Raw genomic sequence first — 15,985 nt, 5'->3', positions numbered from 1 at the left:
TCAAGTTATAGCCCTTTGAAGGAGGCATGGTCATACTGTGAGCGCCCAGGTTTTAACTTAGCGAAAATTTTGCTTCCAAGCACATTTTGCATCACGATAATGCTCTGCTCTTGGCAAGAGCGGAGCTTTGTGTGCTGATTGCCAATCTCCTTTAGTTTGGTCATAGGCCACGCTTTTAAAAGAGTGGCCTAAGGCTCCAAAGTGTGCTCCAACTTCAAAGTGTGTCCTAAAGCTCTTTTTTTCTCCTTTTTAGCTTATTTTGTGCTTCTTTGCTTCTTTGCTTCTTTTTCTTCTTATTTCCTACAAGATTTATAAAATTAAAAGATCAAGGAAATATACCATTTAAGTACAAAAGCATTCATTATTCAAGCACAAATCATCAATTTCTTGTATGAAAAAGCATAGAAAAATATGACATGATGACATGTCATCACACTTATTCACAAATTAAGAGTAGATTAATTTAAAAAATTTAAAATTTTAATTTTTTTATTTTTTGAATAATTTGGAATTTTTTATTTTTTTTACAATTAGAAAATTTTTTTTAAGTTTAAAAATTAAAAAAAATAAATTTACAACTCTATTATTTAACAGATATTGTTGGACTTTATTTTATTTTTCTAATTGAAATAAAAAAATTAATCATATAATTTAAAATTTTAAAAATAAAAAATTTAGTTTTTTAAAATTTTTAATGTTTTCAAAAATATTTTTTATTTTTTATTCTCCGGATAATGCTACACTCAGAAAATTGACTTTTTTTTGCTGCACTTGTTCACAAAATAGGAATAAATTAATTTAAAAAATTTAAATTTTTTATTTTTTAGTTTTTGAATATTTTTGGAATTTTTTATTTTTCTACTATTAGAAAAAAATTTATGTTTTAGTTTAAAATTTTAAACAAAAATAAAAAATTTACAGATTTGTTATTTAATAGATATTGCTAAACTTTATTTTATTTTTCTTATTTAAATAAAAACATTTAATAATATAATCTAAAAATTAAAAAATAAAAAATTTATTTTTTTAAAATTTTTTATTTTTTTAAGAATATTTTTTATTTTTTATTCACTGGATAATGCATCACACGGACAGTTGACTTTCTTTTGTTGCACTTGTTCACAAATTAAGAATAAATTAATAAAAAATATTTAAAATTTTAATTTTTTTTATTTTTTGGATATTGTTAGAACTTTTTATTTTTTTAGAATTAGAAAAAAATTATTTTTTTAGTTTAAAAATAAAAAAAATAAATTTACAGATCTGTTATTTACCAGAATATGCTAGACTTTATTTTATATTTCTAATAAAAATATAAAAAATAATCATATAATTTAAAAATTCAAAAATAAAAAAATTATTTTTTTAAAATTTTTTATTTTTTAAAATTTTTTTTATCTTTTTATTCACCGGATAATGCTACAACCAGACAGTTGACTTTTTTTTGCTGCACTTATTCACAAATTAAGAATAAATTAATTTAAAAAATTTAAAATTTTAGTTTTTTTATTTTTTAGATATCATTGGAATTTTTTTAGTTTAAAATTAAAAAATTAATCATATAATTTAAATTAATCTGTTATTTACCAGATATTGCTGGACTTTATTTTATTTTTCTAATTTATATAAAAAAATTAATCATATAATTTAAAAATTCACAAATAAAATATTTATTTTTTTAAAAATTTTAATATTTTTAAAAATATTTTTTTATATTTTTATTCACCGAATAATGCTACACCAGGATAGTTAACTTTTTTTTGCTCCACTTATTCACAAATTAAGAATAAATTAATTTAAAAAATTTAAAATTTTAATTTTTTATTTTTTGGATATTGTTGGAATCTTCTATTTTTTACAATCAGAAAAAAAAATTATTTTTTTAGTTTAAAATTTAAAAAAAATAAATTTACAGATCTGTTATTTACCAAATATTGATGGACTTTATTTTAGTGTTCTAATTTAAATAAAAAAAGTAATTATACAATTTTAAAATTCAAAAATAAAAAATTTATTTTTTAAAATTTTTATTTTTTTTAAAAATATTTTTTTATCTTTTTATTCACCAGATAAGACTACACCCTGACAGTTGACTTTTTTTGCTGCACTTGTTTACAAATTAAGAATATTAAAAAATATAAAATTTTAATTTTTTTTATTTTTTGGATAATTTGGAATTTTTTATTTTTTTATAAGTAGAAAAAAATTTATTTTTTAAGTTTAAAGTTTAAAAAAAATAAATTTACAACTCTGTTATTTAACAGATATTGTTGGACTTTTTTGCTGCACTTGTTCACAAAATAAGAATAAATTAATTTAAAAGATTTAAAATTTTTTATTTTTCAATTTTTTTAGTTTTAGAATAATGTTGGAATTTTTTATTTTTCTTCTGTTAGAAAAAGATTTATTTTTTAGTTTAAAACTTTAAACAGAAATAAAAAATTTCAGATATTTTGTTTACTTGATATTGCTGAACTTTATTTTATTTTTCTAATTTAAATAAAAAATATTTAATAATATAATGTAAAAATTAAAAAATAAAAAATTTAGTTTTTTAAAATTTTTAATTTTTTAAAGATTTTTTTATCTTTTTATTCACCGGCTAAGACTACACCTGGAAAGTTGACTTTTTTTATCTGCACTTGTTCACAAATTAAGAATAGATTAATTTAAAAAATTTAAAATTTTAATTTTCTTATTAATGAATGTGCATCATGTTATGTTTTTCTATACTTTTTCATATAAAAATCAATTCATAATGCTTAATTATGGGAGTGTTTTGGTGATTAAATTGAATATTGCTTTGATTGCTTGAGTTAATGAATTTTGTAGGAAATGATAGAAAAAGAAGCAATAAAGGCACTAATAGAGGAAGCACACTCTCAAGGTGGCAAAAGAGTTGGAAACAAACTCAAAGAGAAGCAAAGAGGATTTGCAATTCTGACCTCTTCACACTCCAACAAGAATAACTCGAGTTACAAAACTCCAAATGAGGTGATCTTAGTGCCATTGGAAAGTAGACTTCCAGAGCTTTCCAACCATATATAATACTCTATAGTGGACACTGATTTAGGGGGACAAATTGCTATTCGTTTAGCTTCACAATTTCAGCGTAAAATAAGTCCCTGCATTTCGCCAGACTGACCTCTTCACCTTCAAAAGAGCATAACTTGGGCTAGAGAAGTTCAAATGATATACTTCCAGCGGCGTTAGAAAGCTAAGATTCAGGGCTTTCCAATGATATATAATAGTCTATAGTGGGCATTCATTTTGGGGACCCAAACAGACCAATCATTCAGCGAGCAAGGTTTCCCAAACCTTCACAAGCCCAAAATGCCACTTCAATGACACTCCACATTGGGCCACTTCCAAATACTCTAATCTCTTCATTTATTCTTCAATGTTTTAAACTTCTATGAAGGGAATTAAAAGTTCACAAGCCCAAGTCAAGCCACAATTAACAATCAATCAAGGCCACAAGAATCATATAGAAGTAATTAGGAAATTTGCATTTGATTTTAATTTCATTTGAAATTGTAATTTAGAGAGCTTATAAATAGGACCTTAGCTTCATCATTTGACACACACCATGGAGTGGTGGAGGTGACTCCACTCCCCTTTCACTCTCATTCTCTTCTCTTCTTCCATTTTCTTTCATACACACTTTTGTAAATATTTTGCTATGAGTTTCTAATTTCCAACATTTGGGAAAGAGAGCTCTATTGCAATTTAATGGGTTGATTTATTTTCATTCTTCATCTTCAATTCTTCTTTCATTGCTTCTTTAGAGAGAGTATTTGTGCTTCAAAGATCTAATTACTATCGAGAGAGGGATTAGATCTATTTGAATTCTATGATGAACTTGAGAAAGGAGTCATAGAATTTAGTTTGAGGCTCTTCTCTCACAACTCTCTTGATTGATAATTCTTAGCTTGATATGTGAGATGTAATCACTTTGAATTGAAATCTTGAGGGTTGTGTGGCTCTAAATTAGAGACCATTCTTCATCTCTTCTCATGAGCAATTAGATCAAGAGATTGGCAATTGATCAAGTTAAGAGAAATCAAATCACCAAGAGATTGGGGTTTGATTACTTAAGATTTGCCAAGAGATCAATGATTACATGATTGAAGTGGAGATGAGAATTCTTGATCTTGAGAATGGAATATCACTTGATCCCAAAGTTAATTTCATTCTTAATTCTTGTTATTTACTTCTTGTCTTTAATTCTTGTCATTTAATTGTTCTCTTTAAATTCTTGTCATTTACTTATACACATTTATGACTTTATTTACTTTTGCACATTTATGCATTCCAAGTATTTGTAGAAATACTTCACTTGGTTTTACTTTCTAGTCATTTACTTTCTTGCACTTTACTTTCTTGTACTTTCCATTCCTTGCAATTTACATTTTTGTACTTTAATTTACAGCACTTTAATTTCTTGTCATTTACTTTCCTTGCACTTTATTGCTTTTATTTAATTTCAAGTCATTTACATTTCTTGTTGCTTATCACTCAAACTTGAATCGTCTAACTAGAATAATTAATCAACTATTGCTTGCTTAATCCATTAATCCTCGTAGGATCGACCTCACTCTAAGTGAGTTTTACTACTTGATACGACCCGGTATACTTGCTGTTAATTACGTGAATTATAATTTTTCGCGTATCACTTATTTTTTGAATAATTTCGTATTTTTTATTTTTTTACAATTAGAAAAAAAATTATTTTTTAAGTTTAAAAATTAAAAAAATAAATTTACAACTCTGTTATTTAACAGATATTGTTGGACTTTATTTTATTTTTCTAATTGAAATAAAAAAATTAATCATATAATTTAAAATTTCAAAAATAAAAGTTTAGTTTTTTAAAATTTTTAATTTTTTAAAAATATTTTTATTTTTTTATTCTCCGGATAATGCTGCACTCAGAAAATTGACTTTTTTTTGCTGCACTTGTTCACAAAATAAGAATAAATTAATTTAAAAAAATTTAAAATTTTTATTTTTCAATTTTTTTAGTTTTTGAATATTGTTGGAATTTTTTATTTTTCTACTATTAGAAAAAAAATTTATGTTTTAGTTTAAAACTTTAAACGAAAATAAAAAATTTACAGATTTGTTGTTTAGTAGATATTGCTAAACTTTATTTTATTTTTGTTATTTAAATAAAAAACATTTAATAATATAATTTAAAAATTAAAACATAAAAAAAATTAGTTTTTTAAAATTTTTTATTTTTTTAAGGATATTTTTTATTTTTTATTCACTGGATAATGCATCACACGGACAGTTGACTTTCTTTTGCTGCACTTGTTCACAAATTAAGAATAAATTAATAAAAAAATTTTAAAATTTTAATTTTTTTATTTTTTGGATATTGTTAGAACTTTTTATTTTTTTACAATTAGAAAAAAATTATTTTTTTAGTTTAAAAATAAGAAAAATAAATTTACAGATCTGTTATTTACCAGAATATGCTAGACTTTATTTTATATTTCTAATAAAAATAAAAAAATAATCATATAATTTAAAAATTCAAAAATAAAAATTTTATTTTTTTAAAATTTTTTATTTTTTAAAATTTTTTTATCTTTTTATTCACCGGATAATGCTACAACCAGACAGTTGACTTTTTTTTGCTGCACTTATTCACAAATTAAGAATAAATTAATTTAAAAAATTTAAAATTTTAGTTTTTTTATTTTTTAGATATCATTGGAATTTTTTTAGTTTAAAATTAAAAAATTAATCATATAATTTAAATTAATCTGTTATTTACCAGATATTGCTGGACTTTATTTTATTTTTCTAATTTATATAAAAAAATTAATCAAATAATTTAAAAATTCAGAAATAAAATATTTATTTTTTTTTTAAATTTTAATATTTTTAAAAATATTTTTTTATCTTTTTATTCACCGAATAATGCTACACCCGGATAGTTAACTTTTTTTTGCTCCACTTGTTCACAAATTAAGAATAAATTAAATTTAAAAAATTTAAATTTTTTATTTTTTATTTTTTGGATATTTTTGGAATCTTCTATTTTTTACAATCAGAAAAAAAATTATTTTTTTAGTTTAAAAATTAAAAAAAATAAATTTACAGATCTGTTATTTACCAAATATTGATGGACATTATTTTATTGTTCTAATTTAAATAAAAAAATAATTATACAATTTTAAAATTCAAAAATAAGAAATTTATTTTTAAAAATTTTTATTTTTTTAAAAATATTTTTTTATCTTTTTATTCACTGGATAAGACTACATCCTGACAGTTGACTTTTTTTGCTGCACTTGTTTACAAATTAAGAATATTAAAAAATTCAAAATTTTAATTTTTTCTTTTTTGGATAATTTGGAATTTTTTATTTTTTTATAAGTAGAAAAAAATTTATTTTTTAAGTTTAAAGTTAAAAAAAAAAATAAATTTACAACTCTGTTATTTAACAGATATTGTTGGACATTATTTTATTTTTCTAATTGAAATAAAAAATTAATCATATAATTTAAAATTTCAAAAATAAAAAATTTAGTTTTCAAAAATTTTAATTTTTTTAAAAATATTTTTTATTTTTTTATTCTCTGAATAATACTGCACTAAGAAAATTGACTTTTTTGCTGCACTTGTTCACAAAATAAGAATAAATTAATTTAAAAGATTTAAAATTTTTTATTTTTCAATTTTTTTAGTTTTAGAATAACGTTGGAATTTTTTATTTTTCTTCTGTTAGAAAAAATTTATTTTTTAGTTTAAAACTTTAAACAAAAATAAAAAATTTCAGATATTTTGTTTACTTGATATTGCTGAACTTTATTTTATTTTTCTAATTTAAATAAAAAATATTTAATAATATAATTTAAAAATTAAAAAATAAAAAATTTAATTTTTTAAAATTTTTAATTTTTTAAAATATTTTTTTATCTTTTTATTCACCGGCTAAGACTACACCCGGAAAGTTGACTTTTTTTATCTGCACTTGTTCACAAATTAAGAATAGATTAATTTAAAGAATTTAAAATATTAATTTTCTTATTGATGAATGTGCATCATGTTATGTTTTTCTATACTTTTTCATATAAAATCAATTCATAATGCTTAATTATGGGAGTGTTTTGGTGGTTAAATTGAATATTGTTTTGATTGCTTGAGTTAATGAATTTTGTAGGAAATGATAGAAAAAGAAGCAATAAAGGCACTAATAGTGGAAGCACACTCTCAAGGTGGCAAAAGAGTTGGAAACAAACTCAAAGAGAAGCAAAGAGGATTTGCAATCCTGACCTCTTCACACTCCAACAAGAATAACTCGAGTTACAAAACTCCGAATGAGGTGATCTCAGTGCCATTAAAAAGTAGACTTCCAGAGCTTTCCAACCATATATAATACTCTATAGTGGACACTGATTTGGGGGGACAAATTGCTATTCGTTTAGATTCACAATTTCAGCGTAAAATAAGTCCCTGCATTTCGCCAAACTGACCTCTTCACCTTCAAAAGAGCATAACTTGGGCTAGAGAAGTTCAAATGATATACTTCTAGCGGCGTTAGAAAGCTGAGATTCAGGGCTTTCCAATGATATATAATTGTCTATAGTGGGCATTCATTTTAGGGACCCAAACAGACCAATCATTCAGCGAGCAAGGTTTCCCAAACCTTCACAAGCCCAAAATGCCACTTCAATGACACTCCACATTGGGCCACTTCCAAACACTCTAATCTCTTCATTTATTCTTCAATATTTTAAGCTTCTATGAAGGAAATTAAAAGTTCACAAGCCTAAGTCAAGCCACAATTAACAATCAATCAAGGCCACAAGAATCATATAGAAGTAATTAGGAAATTTGCATTTGATTTTAATTTCATTTAAATTTGTAATTTAGAGAGCTTATAAATAGGACCTTAGCTTCATCATTTGACACACACCATGGAGGGGTGGAGGTGACTCCACTCCCCTTTCACTCTTATTCTCTTCTCTTCTTCCATTTTCTTTCATACACACTTTTGTAAATATTTTGCTATGAGTTTCTAATTTCCAACATTTGGGAAAGAGAGCTCTATTGCAATTTAATGGGTTGATTTATTTTCATTCTTCATCTTCAATTCTTCTTTCATTTCTTCTTTAGAGAGAGTCTTTGTGCTTCAAAGTTCTAATTACTATCGAGAGAGGGATTAGATCTATTTGAATTCTATGATGAACTTGAGAAAGGAGTCATAGAATTTAGTTTAAGGCTCTTCTCTCACAACTCTCTTGATTGATAATTCTTAGCTTGATATGTGAGATGTAATCACTTTGAATTGAAATCTTGAGGGTTGTGTGGCTCTAAATTAGAGACCATTCTTCATCTCTTCTTATGAGCAATTAGATCAAGAGATTGGCAATTGATCAAGTTAAGAGAAATCAAATCACCAAGAGATTGGGGTTTGATTACTTAAGATTTGCCAAGAGATCAATGATTACATGATTGAAGTGGAGATGAGAATTGTTGATCTTGAGAATGGAATATCTCTTGATCCCAAAGTTAATTTCATTCTTAATTCTTGTTATTTACTTCTTGTCTTTAATTCTTGTCATTTAATTGTTCTCTTTAAATTCTTGTCATTTACTTATGCACATTTATGGCTTTATTTACTTTTGCACATTTATGCATTCCAAGTGTTTGTAGAAATACTTCACTTGGTTTTACTTTCTAGTCATTTACTTTCTTGCACTTTACTTTCTTGTACTTTCCATTCCTTGCAATTTACATTTTTGTACTTTAATTTTCAGCACTTTAATTTCTTGTCATTTACTTTCCTTGCACTTTATTGCTTTTATTTAATTTCAAGTCATTTACATTTCTTGTTGCTTATCACTCAAACTTGAATCGTCTAACTAGAATAATTAATCAACTATTGCTTGCTTAATCCATTAATCCTCGTGGGATCGACCTCACTCTAAGTGAGTTTTACTACTTGATACGACCCGGTATACTTGCCGGTAATTACGTGAATTATAATTTTTCGCGTATCACTTATTTTTGAATAATTTCGTATTTTTTATTTTTTTACAATTAGAAAAAATTTATTTTTTAAGTTAAAAAATTAAAAAAATAAATTTACAACTCTGTTATTTAACAGATATTGTTGGACTTTATTTTATTTTTCTAATTGAAATAAAAAAATTAATCATATAATTTAAAATTTCAAAAATAAAAGTTTAGTTTTTTTTAAGTTTTTAATTTTTTTAAAAATATTTTTTATTTTTTTATTCTCCAGATAATGCTGCACTCAGAAAATTGACTTTTTTTTGCTGCACTTGTTCACAAAATAAGAATAAATTAATTTAAAAAAATTTAAAATTTTTATTTTTCAATTTTTTTGTTTTTGAATATTGTTGGAATTTTTTATTTTTCTACTATTAGAAAAAAATTTATGTTTTAGTTTAAAACTTTAAACAAAAATAAAAAATTTACAGATTTGTTGTTTAATAGATATTGCTAAACTTTATTTTATTTTTGTTATTTAAATAAAAAACATTTAATAATATAATTTAAAAATTAAAAAATAAAAAAATTAGTTTTTTAAAATTTTTTATTTTTTTAAGGATATTTTTTATTTTTTATTCACTGGATAATGCATCACACGGACAGTTGACTTTCTTTTGCTGCACTTGTTCACAAATTAAGAATAAATTAATAAAAGATTTTTAAAATTTTAATTTTTTTATTTTTTGGATATTGTTAGAACTTTTTATTTTTTTACAATTAGAAAAAAAATTATTTTTTTAGTTTAAAAATAAGAAAAATAAATTTATAGATCTGTTATTTACCAGAATATGCTAGACTTTATTTTATATTTCTAATAAAAATAAAAAAATAATCATATAATTTAAAAATTCAAAAATAAAAAATTTATTATTTTAAAATTTTTAATTTTTTAAAATTTTTTTTATCTTTTTATTCATCGGATAATGCTACAACCAGACAGTTGACTTTTTTCACTGCACTTATTCACAAATTAAGAATAAATTAATTTAAAAAATTTAAAATTTTAGTTTTTTTATTTTTTAGATATCATTGGAATTTTTTTAGTTTAAAATTAAAAAATTAATCATATAATTTAAATTAATCTGTTATTTACCAGATATTGCTGGACTTTATTTTATTTTTCTAATTTATATAAAAAAATTAATCATATAATTTAAAAATTCAGAAATAAAATATTTATTTTTTTTTAAATTTTAATATTTTTAAAAATATTTTTTTATCTTTTTATTCACCGAATAATGCTACACCCGGATAGTTAACTTTTTTTTGCTCCACTTGTTCACAAATTAAGAATAAATTAATTTAAAAAATTTAAAATTTTAATTTTTTATTTTTTGGATATTGTTGGAATCTTCTATTTTTTACAATCAGAAAAAAAAATTTTTATTTTTTAGTTAAAAAATTAAAAAAAATAAATTTACAGATCTGTTATTTACCAAATATTGATGGACTTTATTTTATTGTTCTAATTTAAAAAAAAATAATTATACAATTTTAAAATTCAAAAATAAAAAATTTATTTTTTACAATTTTTATTTTTTTTAAAATATTTTTTTATCTTTTTATTCACCGGATAAGACTACATCCTGACAGTTGACTTTTTAAAATTTTAATTTTTTACTTTTTTGGATAATTTGGAATTTTTTATTCTTTTATAAGTAGAAAAAATTTATTTTTTAAGTTTAAAGTTTAAAAAAAAGTAAATTTACAACTCTGTTATTTAACAGATATTGTTGGACTTTATTTTATTTTTCTAATTGAAATAAAAAATTAATCATATAATTTAAAATTTTAAAAATAAAAAATTTAGTTTTCTAAAATTTTAATTTTTTTAAAAATATTTTTTATTTTTTTATTCTCTGAATAATACTGCACTAAGAAAATTGACTTTTTTGCTGCACTTGTTCACAAAATAAGAATAAATTAATTTAAAAGATTTAAAATTTTTTATTTTTCAATTTTTTTAGTTTTAGAATAATGTTGGAATTTTTTATTTTTCTTCTGTTAGAAAAAAATTTATTTTTTAGTTTAAAACTTTAAACAAAAACAAAAAATTTACAGATATTTTGTTTACTTGATATTGCTGAACTTTATTTTATTTTTCTAATTTAAATAAAAAATATTTAATAATATAATTTAAAAATTAAAAAAAAAATTTAGTTTTTTAAAATTTTTAATTTTTTTAAATATTTTTTATCTTTTTATTCACCGGCTAAGACTACACCCAGAAAGTTGACTTTTTTTATCTGCACTTGTTCACAAATTAAGAATAGATTAATTTAAAAAATTTAACATATTAATTTTCTTATTGATGAATGTGCATCATGTTATGTTTTTCTATACTTTTTCATATAAAAATCAATTCATAATGCTTAATTATGGGAGTGTTTTGGTGATTAAATTGAATATTGCTTTGATTGCTTGAGTTAATGAATTTTGTAGGAAATGATAGAAAAAGAAGCAATAAAGGCACTAATAGAGGAAGCACACTCTCAAGATGGCAAAAGAGTTGGAAATAAACTCAAAGAGAAGCAAAGAGGATTTGCAATCCTGACCTCTTCACAGTCCAACAAGAATAACTCGAGTTACAAAACTCCAAATGAGGTGATCTCAGTGCCATTGGAAAGTAGGCTTCTAGAGCTTTCCAACCATATATAATACTCTATAGTGGATGATGTGTGAAAAACGATCCAACACAAAGCTCACCGGCAAGTGGACCGGGTCGCATCAAGTAATAATAACTCACATGAGTGAGGTCGATCCCACAGGGATTGAAGGATTGAGCAATTTTAGTTTAGTGGTTGTTATTTAGTCAAGCGAATCAAGTATTGATTGAGTGGTTTATAATTGACAGAAGTTAAATTGCATGAATTGAAGAGGGAGAGGGGTAAATTGCAGGAAATTAAAGAGCAAAGAAAGTAAATAAGTGGAATCTTAAAGAACAAGTAATGTAGATTGCAGAAACTTAGATTGCAAGAAATGTAAATGACTGAATCTTAAAGTGCAGGAAATGTAAATTGCTTGAATTGTAAAAGGGACTAGGAGTTGGGATTTCAGAATTTAAACAAAAGAAAGTAAATTGCAGCAAAACAGAAGAGTAGAATGTGGATTGAAGTAAAGTAGATCTAAACAGAAAAGTAGAAATACTTGAGAAATTAAAACAGAAAATGACTTGTGCTTAAATTGCAGCAAATTAAAAGGCTGTTGAAGATCTCAGGAGTGGAAGAGACTAGAGAACAAGTCTAGATCTCAAATCCTTCCTTGATCCAACAAGAACAATTGCAAAAGAAATAAAGAAAAGTAAATTGCAGAATTAAATTACAGAAGAGTAGAAGAAGATGCAGTAAAGTAAACAGAAATGGAAATTCAATTATGCAGAGAAAGTAAACAAGAGATCTCAAGGTGAGATTGAAACAGAAGTTCTTCAATTCTTTACCCAAGATCAAAAGCAAGAAAAGTAAAGAGCGCTTAAGCAAGAACAAGGAAGAAGTGAGATCAATTCTCCTTCCCAATTCTCTAAGATCTAAATTCAAAAGTAAAAGCTCAAAATGAAAATTTAAAGTAAAATCTCCAAGTGTGAAAAAAAAGAAAAAGTCCTCATTACATCAAACTAGCTCCTATTTATACACTTCCTAATTTGGATATAAGAATTTGGATGGGCTTTAAAATTTGGTGAAGAAATGAATTAATTTGGATTTTAGATGAATTTTTGGCCCATGGTGCACCTCCCAGGAAAGAGTTCGGCTCTTGGCAAGAGCTTTGGCCAAGAGCTTTGGTTCCCCTTCCTTCCAATGTGTTGCGCACGGTTCCTTGTGACAAGAGAACAAAGCTCTTTGCAAGAGCTTGAAAGCTCTTGGCAAGAGCTTTACTTGTCCTTGAGGTCCTTGGTTCAAATCTTGGGTGGAGCACTTGTGGAGCTAATTTCCTTGGCACTAGAGAAGCCCCCAAAGTCTTGCTTCCTTTAGGTGCCCAGTTCAATCCTTGGTGAAGGAAGATAAGCTAATTTTTCTTGGCACATGAATGGCGCACAAGGCTTTGCTTCCTTGAGGTGCCTAGTTCGAACCTTGGTGAGTGAAAACAAGCTATTTTTGGCTTGTTTTTCCTTGTGAAGTAGCGCTGACCCCCCCTCCTCTTGGTCATGGCTTCAAGTCTTGGTGAGTGCATTAGTGTGCTTTTCCTTCTTGATTTTCTCCAAAGCATGCACGAAAAAGCTCTTTGGCAAGAGCTTCAAAGCTCTTTGCCAAGAGCTTGGCTCTTGATTCCTTCTTCATGTGTTCTTGATAAAGCTCTTTGGCAAGAGCTTGGCTCTTGATTCTTTGAAGGAAAGCTCTCCTCAAGAGCTTTAAAGCTCTTGGCAAGAGCTTTATGCCCTTGTTTCTTGAATGCACTTATGCTTCTCCTTCTTTGAGCCACGCTTTCTTTCCTTGTGCCACGTTTTCTTTCTTTGCTTAGATCATGCTCCTTAGGTTACGCTTTTCTTTTTTTTTTTTTCTTTTCTTCACCTACAAGTAATCAAAACAACCAATCAAAGTATCACCAAATTCACAAGGTTCATAAATCATTAAAAATCAATTAAATTTAGCTCAAACCTCATGATTTAGCATCAATTAATTGGTGGTTGTTTGATTCAAAGAAACCATGCATTTCCATTCCAAATTACTTACTTAGAATGCAAGAAAGTGCATAAAACCAAATAAAATCAAAGAAAAAGGCTAGTGAAACTAGGCTAAGATGACTTGTCATCACAACACCAAACTTAAAACTTGCTTGTCCCCAAGCAAGCACTTAAACATAATATAAGATAGAATGAAATAGATAAGTATGCATGTCCTTATTAGGCAAAGAGTTGAATTTGGTTTATGGGGTTTTATGTGATGACAAGTCATCTTAGCCTAGTTTCACTAGCCTTTTTCTTTTGTTTTCAATTGATTTTATGCACTTTCTTGAGCCATAAGCAAGCCAATTGGGTAGATTTCCATGTTTCCTTTGATTCAATCAACCATGTATGAATTCATGCACTTTCATGAGATTTTATGCTATAATTGTCATATATTATGAAAGAAACACAATCTCATGATTTGGGGCATAGCTTTGATTGTTTTGATTGATTGATGATAGGTGGAAAGAGTTTTGAAGAAGGTTGAAGGAAGAAGGAATGGCTAGGAGCAAGAGAGAACAAAAAGTTTGAACCAAAGTTTGCCTCAAACTTTAGCTCAAACTTTTAGAAGAGTTGAAAACATACCAGAGAAAAAAAGCTTGAGCCAAAGTTTGCCTCAAACTTTAGCTCAAACTTTTGGAAGAATTGAAAACACTCCAGAGGAAAAAAAGCTTGAGCAAAAGTTTGCCTCAAACTTTAGCTCAAACTTTTGGGAGAAAAGCTTGAGCCAACGTTTGCCTCAAACTTTTTGGCAAACGTTGGCATCACAAAACCAACACCCTGGAGGAGAAAATCTTGCGCCAACGTTTGCCTCAAACTTTTTGGCAAACGTTGGCGCCACACTTGCACACCCTGGAGGAGAAAAGTTTGCGCCAACGTTTGCCTCAAGCTTTTTGGCAAACGTTGGCGCCACACATATACACAAGGGGGCCAACGTTTGAGCAAAAGTTTGACCTCAAACTTTGGCTCAAACGTTGGTAGCAGCAAGCTTAAGCTATCTGGTATAAAAAGTTTGAGTAAAAGTTTGCCTCAAACTTTTACTCAAACTTTTATGATTTCAACCCGGTTCACAATGGATCTTTCTCCAACTCCAAGAGCAATCAACCAAGGCCTTTATCAACCCAATTCCATCAAGAACAAAGGCCCAATTCAAGGCTTGAAGACCATTTGAAGAAAGTGTATAAATAGCTTAGGATTTAAGTTTTCGAGGAGTTTTTTTTCCTTTTAGAGCTTTCCGTTTTAGTTTTGCTGAGCAGTTTTTGGAGAGCTTTTGGTTTTGAATTGTTTTTGAGTTTCTGAGCTTGGGAGTAGGAGAATTGAATTCTCTTCCTCTTAGTTTTCTTGTTTTCAATTTCAATTACATTTGTCTTGGATCTTGGGTTGAAGAATTGAGGAAATTCTGTCTCAATCTCACCTTGAGATCTCTCTGTCTCACTTTACTGCAACTTTTGGAAATTGAATTTGGTTTTGCTTCTTCTACTGCTTGATCTTTAAATTCTCTTGCAATTGATTTCTAGATTGGATCTAGGAAGGCATTGAGATCTAGACTTGGTTATCTAGTCTCTTGGGTCCTGAGATCTGAAATTCCCTTTTTATTTCTCTGTTGAACGCTTCTTCAAGCGATTTACATTTTCTGTTTGAGATCTACTGCAATTAAATCCATCTTTTACTTCCCTGGTTGTTGCAATTTTACTTTTCCTTGTTTAAATTCTACAAATCCACTTCCCAATTTCCTTTACAATTCAAGCCATTTACATTTCTTGCACTTTAGGATTCTGCAATTTACATTTCTTGCGTTCTAAGTTTCTGCCATTTAATTTCTTGCTCTTTAAGATTCAGCACATTTACCTTCTCTGCTCTTTAATTTACTGCAATTGTCCCTCTCCCTTTTAAATTTTCATGCAATTTTAGCTTCTGTCGAATACAAACCACTCAAATCAACTTTTGATTCGCTTGACTAAATCAACCACTAAACTAAAATTGCTCAATCCTTCAATCCCTGTGGGATCGACCTCACTCCCGTGAGTTTTATTACTTGATGCGACCCGGTGCACTTGCCGGTTAGTTTTGTGTGTTTGGAATTCGTTTTTCGAAAATACACATCAAGTTTTTGGCGTCGTTGCCGGGGATTGAAATAGATTGACAATGATTACGTGAAGTGGAGATCTAGATCAAGCACTTTTTCTTTTCTGTTTCTCTAATTTTTGACTGACACACTAACTGTTTGAATTTTTGCTTGAATTAACTGAAACCTCACTTTAGCAATAAAGTGAAGTTTTCTTGGTTCCTCTG

The 15,985-nt window shown here is 26.2% G+C and overlaps 1 long non-coding RNA gene across 1 annotated transcript; it reads left to right on the top strand.

Annotated features, from left to right (window-relative positions):
- The first annotated feature begins 3,603 nt into the window (after window positions 1-3,603).
- Window positions 3,604-8,704, top strand: LOC140181847 (uncharacterized). The gene is made up of 2 exons (XR_011877390.1): window positions 3,604-4,183; window positions 7,178-8,704. It is a non-coding gene; the product is annotated as an uncharacterized lncRNA (long non-coding RNA).
- Window positions 8,705-15,985: the final 7,281 nt, after the last annotated feature.

Source organism: Arachis hypogaea, chromosome 19 (genome assembly GCF_003086295.3).
Source record: "Arachis hypogaea cultivar Tifrunner chromosome 19, arahy.Tifrunner.gnm2.J5K5, whole genome shotgun sequence".
Taxonomy (NCBI): domain Eukaryota; kingdom Viridiplantae; phylum Streptophyta; class Magnoliopsida; order Fabales; family Fabaceae; genus Arachis; species Arachis hypogaea.
Note: the sequence above shows the minus strand (reverse complement) of the source record. Positions and strands in the feature narration are given on the sequence as shown.